Source organism: Bombina bombina, chromosome 8 (genome assembly GCF_027579735.1).
Source record: "Bombina bombina isolate aBomBom1 chromosome 8, aBomBom1.pri, whole genome shotgun sequence".
NCBI lineage: Eukaryota > Metazoa > Chordata > Amphibia > Anura > Bombinatoridae > Bombina > Bombina bombina.
The window spans coordinates 209,894,158-209,902,945 of NC_069506.1; the positions used below are offsets into that span (position 1 = coordinate 209,894,158).

The window sequence follows — 8,788 nt, forward strand, 5'->3', positions numbered from 1 at the left end:
GGTTAAACACATAGGGAAAGTACCTTTCAGGAGCTGCAGAGCACTGCTGGTTCTGAGTGGACATGGCTGCTGATCCAATCATCATCAGCAGCAGTTTGCATAATCCAGCTGTGCAACTACCATTTCTGTTTTGGCTAACAGAATCTTCAGTTCTGGACTGCTTCTCTGCAGCTCCCGAGAAGTACTTTAATTATGTGTTTAAAACATTTGTGGATGGGGGAGCATTGCCAGGTAGCTAGTGTCAAAATGACATACTTTAACAAATTAGAAAATGTAATTGTCCACTTTAAATTTAAAATATTTCATAAACTATTCTTCATGTATTTAAAGGATCAGTAAACACAGTAGATTTGCATAATCAACAAATGCAAGATAACAAGACAATGCAATAGCATTTACTCTAAATTTCAAATGAGTAGTAGATTTTTTTCTAACAAATTTCAAAGTTATGTATATTTCCACTCCCCCTGTACCATGTGTAGCAATCAGTCAATCACAAACGCATATACGTATATTCTGAATTCTTGCACATGATCATTAGGAGCTGGTGACTCAAAAAGTGTAATAATAAAAGACTCTGCACATTTTTTTTAATGGAAGTAAATTGGAAAGTTGTTTAAAATGACATGCTGTATCTGAATCATGAAAATTTCATTTGACCTGAGTGTCCCTTTAAGGGGCATTATTAAAACACCTCTTCTGTGTATTTAAAAAGGCATCATTCCAAATTCACTTGAGAGGCCAAAAAGCAAGATTCGGAACCTTGCTGTTCAAAATGCTGCAAACTGCCCTAAACCATCTATTTATTTTGCAGCATTTGTAGCTTACAAAATTTGCTTTTTTAGCTTCTTTATGGAGTGAGGGACAAAGCACAAATTTGCACAAAACCAAGAGATGTTTAATGTTATTTTAACACTATAGGTTTTGTCAGCACAATTTACTTGTTTTTGCAAATCAAGAGCTGTTCAGATCTAAACAATGCCTGTGTAGACTGTTGCAGGGTCAGTCATTGTTAACGTAAAGCTATTATGGGCTGCTGTTTGAGTATGCACACCGAGCAAAATATTTAAGTAACTAGGACATCAACATTTTAAAAGCTAGAAAAAATGAGAAGCTAGGAACACATTTTAGGGGTGATGAGGCAAAGGTTTCTCGATATAGATATATGTAAAATAACATAAAGAAACACTCAAGTCAAAATAAACTTTTATAATTCAGAAAGAGAATGCAATTTTAAAGACACTTTTCAATTTACTTCCATTACCAAAATGTGCACATTTTTTTTTATATTCTGACTTTCAGAAGAACAAGATCCTACTGAGTATGTGCACAAGCTCACAGGGTATACTATACTAGTCTCTGACTGGCTGATGTCAGTCACATGATACAGGGGAGACTGAAAATGGGGGGGGGAAATTGTCAGAAAAAAAAAAATCTGTTTTTTTATAATTCAGATTAAGTTTTATTGTATTGTCTTTTTATGATATACTTCTACTGCATTTAGTGGTCCTTAAAGTGAAGGTAAACTTTGATGAATGAATGCCCGTTTAAAAATACTATTAAAAACAGGGTCACTTTCATTCATCAAAGTTTACAAAGCAGCCGTTTTGATAAAAAAATTATTTTTTACCTATTTTCATTGCACAGCCAGAGCAGCTTCCCCCACCCGGACATCCTCTCTTCACACGTCATCAATGACTAATTCAGCTTCCTCCAATCACAGCTTTCCCCCCAGGTTAGTCATTGCCTGAGGCCATGCCGTGATTGGAGGAAGCTGGATTAGTCATTGCAAACGTGTGGAGAGAGGATCTCCGGGTGGAGGAAGCTGCTCTGGCTGTGCAAAGAAGAGAGGTAAGGTTTTCATTAAAACGGCTGCTTTGTAAACTTTGATGAATGAAAGTGCCCCTGTTTTTAATAGTATTTTTAAAAAAAAACGGGCTTTCATTCATCAAAGTTTACCTTCACATTAATGTTTAGGAGCAAGAGACTCCTAGCTCCTGGAATTGCCTTGGATTAGACAATAGCTGCAGTCTGTATGTGCAGCTAAGTACGTAGTTTTTAAAGTATAATAAGTGGCAAAGATCAATGAAGAATCCAAGAAGGCATACAAGGACACTCAGTTGCCCTTAGGCAGCTTGTTAATTTGACAACTATAACATTGTGCTACACTGTGTCAGTGTCACAAAAATGAGCAAGTATGTAATTCAGGATTTACCGCTTTGACAGTCGTTTCCTACCTTTGTCTACTAGAGGCCATACCTGAAAATATGCAAACATGACCTAGAAGTGAGCATTTCATTTATGTAAAATCTCATTTAAAATTGATTACATGGTGGTTTCAATTTTTTTTTTTTTTTAAATCTTTACGTGAAACCCAATATTTTTCTTACATGATTCAGATAGAGAACAAAATTTTAACAACTTTCCAATTTACCTCTTATCTAAGTTCCTTTGTTCTCTTGATATCATTTGTTGAGGTAGGCTCAGGAGCTGGGAGCTAAAGCTGATGTTTGACGGCTGCACTCTGATAATAGGCTTACGAATTATTTCAGCTAGCTCCCAGTAGTACATTTCTGCTCTTGAAGGAATGATACCAAGAGAATAAAGCAAAATTGATAACAGAAATAAAGTGGAAAGTTGTTTAACCTTTTAACGTCGTTGTGGCGTTCTATTCCGTCCTAACCACGCCAGGTTTTAGCGCAGGTACGACGGAATAGAAGGTCCGAGCCGTTTGGCTATCCTGAAGCCAATGGCGCTTCCTGGAGAGCGTGCCAAGCTTCATAGGGACGCCCCCCTGACCCGATCTCATCATTGAAATCTCGCAATCACGTGCACGATTGCGCAGATTTCAATTTGTCTACATCGGAACGTTGTTCTGATGTAGACAAAATGACCCTTTCATGAAAGGGTTAAAACTGTATGTGCTATCTGAATCATAAAATAAAAGTTTTAGGTTTCACGTCCCTTTAAAGAAAATAAAAAAACAAAAGAAAAAGGTTCTACTGAATATAAAATCAGAAAAACAGTGATATTAACCTTTAGGTAGTAAATATTTGCATTGCTTTGCAATTCAGGGTCACAAAGTCCATTGCTGTGGCCAGTTAGGGACATATAAAAATTAGCTCTTGCAAGTATCAAGCAATATGATACTGTCTTCAATAGAATGCACTTCAGCCTCTTAAGGGGGCAGTGGAAAAACTAAAAATATCCAAATTTAATTTATTGGAGAGGCAGACAAAATGGATAGAGGGGAAAAAAAACAACTGTAGTCTTCTTTGATGATTAAAGTTTATATGGGGTATTAAATTGAGTTTAATTTTTTAAAGGGACATTCCAAAGCAAATAATTACATTCATTAGCATGTAATTTTGAATTGCTGGCACAAGCTTACAAATGCGTTTATAAATGCTTGCAGCTCCCAAGCAGAACACAGGCAATTAGAAGCGCAACTGTACATGACCACCTATCAACAAATATGTTCTGTTCAGGAGCTACAATGCTTGCAGCCCCTAAGTAGTTCTTTAAATGGGAGGTGACTAAACACATGAGTCAGTCAGTAATGGAAAAAGTATTTTGCTTTAGAATGTCCCTTTTTGTCAGCAGTAATTCTATAAAAGGCAGTAGGCGTTTGTTGATAAGAAATAAATATTTAGAACAGTAAAAAAATAAATGTATATACATTCCTGTTTTGTATTACTACTTAGTAAATAAAATAAAAAAAAGTCATGGGTGGATCTAGGAATCATTTACTGTTGTGTACGGTTATCAGGGAAGGCAATATACAGATATAGAATAACTCAAAGGTTAGAAGCCAGAAGTAAAATGCTAGAAACCACATCTTCTTGACAAACAAAATGACCACAAGCACAAAGTGCTTTATAATTGTAAATCAAAATTTAGGAACTGTAAAATATTATGAGCTGGGTACACTTCCCATGTGCCAGGCATCTGTCTCCTTAAATAGATATATGTAGAATAATAGAGGGGGGGGGGGGGGAAGAGGATGAATAAAATATGTTGCAACTCCCCAGCATCTGGGATATGTCAAGCCTTGGGTAAGACTATAAAATCATTGGGTGCAGCTAATATAGTTTAGGTTGTGCGAGATGATAGCAAAGATCCACAGGTTAAATATCCAAGAAAGCATAGAAGGGTGTAACTGACACTATTAAAGGGACAGTCAACACTAAAATTGTTATTGTTCTTTAATAAGATAGCTAATGCCTTTGCTACCAATTAAATTTCTGCCTGTTTCTAAGCCACTACTGAAAGCCTCTTATCACATGTTTTTATTTGCTTAAAACAGCAAGAGACTGCTAGTTCATGTGGGCCATATAGATAGCATTGTGTTCATGCCCGTGGATTTATTTATGAGTCAGCGCAACACAGCACTAATTGGCTAAAATGCAAGTCGATAATAAATAAAAAGTCATGTGAACAGGGGGCGGTCAGAAGATGCTTAGATACAAGGTAATCACAGAGGTAAAAAGTATATTAATATAACAGTGTTGGTTATGTAAAACTGGGGAATGGGTAATAAAGGGATTATCTATCTTTTAAAACAATAAAAATTATATTGCAGACTGTCCCTTTAAGCAGCTACGTAAAGGATATTAAACTGTATGGTATTTGTAATATAACATGTTTAATAATGTGTAGTTAAAATCTTTACAAGATAGTATCATTCCTTATTTTGTAACCGTTTGTAATTTAACTATAAAATTGTTGGTTTCTAATTTGCACTGAGTTTCTATAAAGCAATGGGTGCCGCCATGTTTGAACTAAAGTTTTCCATTTCTCTCTCCTGATGAGGATAATTAGAGACAGGCACAAAACATATCAGGCTTTCCACATCATCTTGTTTGCGATCTCACTTTTATCGCCTACTTTATACAAGTCCCTAATTGTAAAGAGGTAAATAAAAAACATAAATTCAAACATTGCGGTGCACATTACTGTATAGAAACTAAAATATTTACACCAACATCTTTAATTTTAAAAGGGACACTGTACCCAAAAAATTTCTTTCGTGATTCAGATAGAGCATGAAATTTTAAGCAACTTTCTAATTTACTCCTATTATCAAATTTTCTTCATTCTCTTGGTATCTTTATTTGAAATTCAAGAATGTAAGTTTAGATGCCGGCCCATTTTTGGTGAACAACCTGGGTTGTCCTTGCTGATTGGTGGATAAATTCATCCACCAATAAAAAGTGCTGTCAGAGTACTGAAACTAAAAAAAAGCTTAGATGCCTTCTTTTTCAAATAATGATAGCAAGAGAATGAAGAAAAATTGATAATAGGAGTAAATTAGAAAGTTGCTTAAAATTGCATGCTCTTTCTGAATTACAAAAGAAAATTTTTGGGTACAGTGTCCCTTTAACAACTAATGGAATTGAAAAAATAAATCTATATATATTATTATTAGGCTTATGTTTGCACTGAATACATCATATCTAGTATGTATTTTCTGTTTAATATCCCTTTAAATAGAAAATTACAGCACTGTGCTACACTATGTTGCAATGCACAAGCAACTCATTCAGGATTTACCGAATTAAAACACGGTTGTTTCCACTGTCAACAAAACTTTGTATAAAGTTTTTTTGTTTGCTTTTTTGCATAATAGATTTACAATTTAGGGAAATAACACCAAACAATTTGTTGTTTCTTTTATTTATCATTAACCACTAATAAACATTAAAATCATACGTGTCACAATAGGCGATTTCCCCCTATTTTGTACGTACATCTTATCTGCTGCTATATTGGATTCCTTTCCAAACTACATTATTACAAATGGTAAGAGATCAGAGCACTTCCAGAGTAGAGATAAAACGAGCATATGGAAATAACAGTAGTTTTAACCAGACTAGTGTATTACAAATTGAGATCAAAAGAAATAATTGTTGGGGGGTGAAATGCAATCACTTTTTTCTCTGTCAGATTATTATATTTATTGCAATCACTGTCAATCTCCTGATCTGGATAATAAATGGACAGTACAGGCAGATGCTCTCAATAATAATAAGTCATATGTATACAGATATACTGCACCTGCACTAAGACAGCTACTGTATATTGAAGAATGGTTTCTTAACAATAGATAAACTAGGACAATAGTAGACAATACAGCAATTCTATAACCAAAAACCTCTGTTTCGTGGGAAAACCCAATAAAGTCCAGTATCAGTGATGGGGGGATGGGGTAAAAAAAAAAAAACAGTGACACAGGCAAGCTCCTCCTGGCAGGGTGTGACAACCAGTTAGTGTACAAGTGACTCTGACCTCGAATCCCTCTCGCTCTCTCTCACACACACACAGATACAATAACCTCCCCTCCTAATGGAAGGCAGATCCCCCCTCCCCCCCATCTAATTACTACACAGACATTCTCAGAATTCCTGAACTCTCTCATCAGAAACCAGTCAGCTTTATACAGAAGAGGGTAAAATATGAGATTATAGGGCAGCACAGAGGGATACCAATGTATACAGGGAATGGGGTCAGAATATAGGTGTGACTGGCAGTGAGAGGGGGGATGGTGAACATACAGAAGGTATACAGGACAAGGAGAAGTATGTGAATGGTACAGCACCATAAAAACGAGTTTCAAAGGATATAAGAAAATAACTATATATTGAAATAGAAATAACAGAAGGAAATGATTATGTGTTACAGACTGGTTGAATGTGGGATTATTCTGCATATACCAGTTAGAATGACATAATGAAAGCAGTTAACATTAGACATTTGGAAACATAGATATTTAGAAACATAACCCATGAGTTAATGAGGTTGTGATCTACAGCTACAGCTCTGCAGGGGCAAATGGTTAGTAAATATAAAACCATAGCAGATTTCAGTGTACTTTGGACAGGTGGTTATGAGTAAGTGTGGATAGAACAGAAGGTTAAGTATTCGAATTAGGGGTTAATAGGGTGAGGGACAGATAGCAGCAGCGGGTATCTAGGCAGTAAGAATGGCACACACAATGTAAATATTAAAACACAATTTAAACAGTGCACACACAGAAAGCATAAAGATAAACATGTTATTAAATAAGGCTGCATACAAGGTAGACCAGTATAGAATGTATAGGGGTGATTTTTTACAGAAGAGAAGACATAGGGTGATCCACAAGGTTGTACACAAGGATAGATATTCGTGTATTAGGAACCGGTAGGAAGAGTGAGATCTACAAGTTGATTATATTAAAGGGGAAGCTGGGTTATGCATGGTTAATCTATCCTTGTCGATAAGGGTTGTCACTCACCTACACATAGCCCACAGAGAAGTACATACACCTGGCACAACATCCTCTCGGTTCCAGCTGCTCTCCTAGATGTCTCTGACCAGCACTATCCCTTGTCTCGGTGTTCTCAGTATCTCAGTTCCAGCAGCTTTCTGGTTTCGATCTAGCGAGCTGCTCCCAGACGGTGACGTCACCCAGGTCATTATCATACTCTCCCCGCCCCTTCACCTGTTTCAAAAAAACGGGATTAACCCTTCTGGTGTCAGAGAGGATTGTTTTGCAGCCATTGCTGTTAGCTGAGGGGGATAAACAATGATGAGGAAAGAAAACAATCACTACTAGGGGATAAAGAAACAATCATTTCGCGATAAATGACCTATATCTGAGTAATGCTATTGCAATATAATCAGTAGCTAATCCAGAGCTAGTGTATTATGCACAATAATAGAAATTGCTTTAAATACCACATGGCCAGGAAGATAAGAACGTTGCACCATACAATGTATCATATTCTGCAGACGACCTGCATGAGTCAGTGTGTGTGCTGGGGGGCACTGATTAGTGGGTATCACAGATGACCAGGTTTTATGTGCCTGTCAGCTCTTACTCACCGAACAGGCTTTGCCTTTTAGAGATAATGATAGTAACTTTCCTCACAAGCTATTTCCGGGTACATGACTGAAACTGCAAAGTCACCTCCCCAGGTATAGTAATAACAACTGCAGGGAAGGCTGCACATCTACATGATCTACTTGTCCAAGTGATAGCCCGGGGGCCATTGCATGATTATGCGGTTGTACTTAGCCTTCAGCTTCAGCAACCCTAATAGTTGTGTTGGAATCAACGATACATGTTTAATTAATGTGTTCGTATAAACAACATGTCTAGTCAAGTGGCACATTGGAATATTCTGTTTATCTTTCTGTATAAATCAGCATATTAGTACATATCATTATAGCACTATACTGTGGTCCAAAAAATAATAAATATGAAAAGGCTGTCCTTCCCTGTACTGTATGTAAACTGATTCACATTATGAAGTAAATTCAGAGTTACCAGCTGCTACTAGTCTGAAGGTCACAGGTACACATTAGATTTTATAAACATTCATTTTAGCGACACCGATTCCTGTGTTACTGAATGCACTGCACTCACTAAATAATTGAGAGATGAGTGAGCTTTAGTGAATTAGCTGCATATAATAACAATGAAATTGATGTAGCAGGTTTGGCAAGTGATGCTGGCAATTGTGAAATAACAAAGTAATCTATGTCACAATTACTGCCCAAGAACAGGCACTCCACAAAACTCACTACCAGCCCTCTCCTGCTTCATTTGACTTCCAAGCATGTTCAGATTCCCTAGTTCCTATGTTCCTGCTTGTAGCTGACTCACTATGGAAAAAATGAGAGATTAGATATGTTTCTATGTAATGTAGTGTACATGGTATTGCAACTTCTTAACACATGGATCTGCAGATCAATATTTTAGAAGCCTCAAGGGCCATATAGAAATGTATAGCTATTATCCAGT

The 8,788-nt window shown here is 36.6% G+C and overlaps 1 long non-coding RNA gene across 1 annotated transcript in view; it reads right to left on the reverse strand.

Moving 5' to 3' along the window:
* Positions 1-7,933, reverse strand: part of LOC128638731 (uncharacterized) — a 30,396-nt gene extending 22,463 nt beyond the window's left edge. The window contains exons 1-2 of the long non-coding RNA XR_008399120.1: positions 7,720-7,933; positions 7,277-7,483 (exon numbers count right to left, since the gene is read on the reverse strand). This is a non-coding gene — a long non-coding RNA (uncharacterized LOC128638731). The remainder of the gene's footprint in view (positions 1-7,276; positions 7,484-7,719) is intronic.
* Between the last annotated feature and the right edge of the window lie 855 nt (positions 7,934-8,788).